This window comes from Phyllobates terribilis, unplaced genomic scaffold (assembly GCF_046119375.1).
Source record: "Phyllobates terribilis strain yellow unplaced genomic scaffold, ASM4611937v1 Scaffold_1__5_contigs__length_1240528914, whole genome shotgun sequence".
Taxonomy (NCBI): domain Eukaryota; kingdom Metazoa; phylum Chordata; class Amphibia; order Anura; family Dendrobatidae; genus Phyllobates; species Phyllobates terribilis.
In genome coordinates, this window is record NW_027362761.1 from 465,418,590 (window position 1) to 465,422,110 (window position 3,521).

Here is a 3,521-nt window from a genome sequence, read left to right on the forward strand (position 1 = left end):
CTCGTTAACCCCTTAATAACATCTGACGTACTAATACGCGTCTGTGCCCTGGGACTTAAGAGCCAGACCCGTATTAGTACGTCATCGCGATCGCGCGCGCACACAGGCTGTGCGGGCGCGATCGCCGCCGGGTGTCAGCTGATTGTCACAGCTGACACCCGGTACTATGTGCAGGGAGCGGTCCTGCAACGCTCCCAGCACATTAACCCCCGCGATGCTGCGATCGAAGTCGATCGAAGTCGATCGCGGCATTGCGGGGGCAAGGGGAGGTGATCGGCGATACTCACCTCCTCTTCCGGCTTCCAGGGCAGTCTGCAAAGGCTTCCCGGGTGTTGCCATGACGACCCGATGTCGTCATGATAACATCCGGGTCACCAGAGAGCAGGAAGATTGCTTGGACATGCGCAGTGCATCTCCAAGCAATCTTCACACTGTGCACTTCTGACAGCCTTCATGGCATAGGGATGGTGCTCCATTCCTGTGCCATGCAGGCGATCAGAAAAAAAAAAGTGAAAGTCCCAGAGTGGGACAAAGTAATAAAGTGTATAAACTGTGTGAAAGTGGAAAAAAAAAAAAAAATGTGCAAAAATATTATAAAAAAATAAAAAAAATAATACAATAAAAAATAAAAATATAATGTACCCATCAATAAATATTATTATAAAAGAAATAAAAAAAAAACAATAAAAGTACACATATTTGGTATCGCCGCGTCCGGAACAACCTGACCTATAAAACTGTCCCACTAGTTAACCCCTTTAGTGAACACGGTAAAAAAAAAAAAAAAAAAAACGAAGCAAAAAACAATGCTTTATCACCATACCGCCAAACAAAAAGTGGAATAACACGCGATCAAAAAGACGCATATAAATAAAAATGATACCGCTGAAAACGTCATCTCGTCCCGCAAAAAACAAGCCGCCATACAGCTCCATCAGCCGAAAAATAAAAAAGTTATAGCTCTCAGAATAAAGCGATACTAAAAAATATTTTTTTCTATAAAATAGCTTTTATTGTGTATAAGCGCCAAAACATAGAAAAATGATACAAATGTGGTACCGCTGTAAACGTACTGACCCGAAGAATAAAGCTACCTCATCAATTTTACCACACGCGGAACAGAATAAAAAAAAAAAAAAAAACAATTCCTGAATTGTTGGTTTTTGTTTATTCTGCCTCCCAAAAATCGGAATAGAAAGTGATCAAAAAATGTCACGTGCCTGAAAATGGCACCAATAACAACGTCAAGTCATCCCGCAAAAAACGAGCCATCACATGACTGTCTGCCAAAATCTGGAAAAATTATAGCTCTCAAAATATGGCGATGCAAAAACTAGATTTTACAAAAAATGCGTCTTTTAGTGTGTGACAGCTGTCAGTCATAAAAACCCCATATGATTCTGGCATTGCTGTAATCACACCGACCCGAAGAATAAAGTCGTCTAATCACTTATACCGCACAAGGAACGGCGTCAAAAATAAACTCGGGTTAGGATTGGGCTAGGGTTGGGGCTGGGTTTGGGGCTAGGGTTGTGCTGGGGCTAGGGTTGTGCTGGGGCTAGGGTTGTGCTGGGGCTAGGGTTGTGCTAGGGCTAGGGCTGTGCTAGGGCTAGGGCTGGGGTTGGGATTTTTTTCAAAAGTAAGAAAAAAAGATGACGATATGGCGACTAGTGTTGAGAGCAAGTGCTCGCTACTTGAGTTTGCATCGGGTGCTCTGGTATGCATTGAGTATCGTGGGTATTTGAGTGACATGCTCGAGTCTCTGCCCCATATGCTTCGCGGCCAAAAAACTTTACGGGGATTGCCTGCCATGCACGAACGATCCCCGCATGTTTTTTTTTGGGTGTCTAATAACCGTGAAACATGCGGAGCAGGGACTCGAGCATGTCACTCGAGCACACGCTGTACATGGTGCATACCTGAGTACCCGATGCAAACTCAAGTAGCGAGCACTTGCGCTCAAGAATAATGACAACTTATTCAATATGATGACCTAATGTAAACAAATTCTGTGCCGTACCTCTGGGTTCAAAATGTTCACTATACACCTTAATAAAATCCTTGAGGGGTATAGTTTCCAAAATGGGGACACTTGTGGGGGAGCTCCACTGTTTAGGCACATCACGGGCTCTCCAAACGCGACATGGTGTCCGCTAACAAATTGAATGGAAAATCGGCTCAAATTGTTAGCGGACGCCATGTTGCGTTTGGAGAGCCCCTGTGTGCCCAAACATTGGAGCTCCCCCACAAGTGACCCCATTTTGGAAACTAGACCCCCCAAGGCACCTATCTAGATGCATAGTGAGCACTTGGAACCCCCAGGTGCTTCACAAATTGATTCGTAAAAATGAAAAAGTGAAAAAAAAAAACACTTTTTCATTTTTATGAATCAATTTGTGAAGCACCTGGGGTTCCAAGTGCTCACTATGAATCTAGATAGGTGCCTTGGGGGGTCTAGTTTCCAAAATGGGGTCATTTGTGGGGGAGCTCCAATGTTTGGGCACACAGGGACTCTCTAAATGCAACATGGTGTCCGCTAACAAATTGAATGGAAAATCGGCTCAAATTGTTAGCGGACACCACATTGCGTTTGGAGAGCCCCTCTGTGCCCAAACTTTGGAGCTCCCACACAAGTGACCCCATTTTGGAAACTAGACCCACCAAGGTACCTTTCTAGATGCATAGTGAGCACTTGGAACCCCCAGGTGCTTCACAAATTGATTCGTAATAATGAAAAAGTGAAAAAAAAAACACTTTTTCATTTTTATGAATCAATTTGTGAAGCACCTGGGGTTCCAAGTGCTCACTATGAATCTAGATAGGTGCCTTGGGGGGTCTAGTTTCCAAAATGGGGTCACTTGTGGGGGAGCTCCAAAGTTTGGGCACAGAGGGGCTCTCCAAACGCAATGTGGTGTCCGCTAACAATTTGAGCCGAATTTCCATTCAATTTGTTAGCGGATACCATGTTGCATTTAGAGAGTCCCTGTGTGCCCAAACATTGGAGCTCCCCCACAAGTGACCCCATTTTGGAAACTAGACCCCCGAAGGCACCTATCTAGATGCATAGTGAGCACTTGGAACCCCTAGGTGCTTCACAAATTGATTCGTAAAAATGAAAAAGTGTTTTTTTTTTCACTTTTTCGAATCAATTTGTGAAGCACCTGGGGGTTCCAAGTGCTCACTATGCATCTAGAAAGGTGCCTTGGGGGGTCTAGTTTTCAAAATGGGGTCACTTGTGGGGGAGCTCCAAAGTTTGGGCACAGAGGGGCTCTCCAAACGCAATGTGGTGTCCGCTAACAATTTGAGCCGATTTTCCATTCAATTTGTTAGCGGATACCATGTTGCATTTAGAGAGTCCCTGTGTGCCCATACATTGGAGCTCCCCCACAAGTGACCCCATTTTGGAAACTAGACCCCCCAAGGCACCTATCTAGATGCATAGTGAGCACTTGGAACCCCTAGGTGCTTCACAAATTGATTCGTAAAAATGAAAAAGTGTTTTTTTTTCACTTTTTCATTAT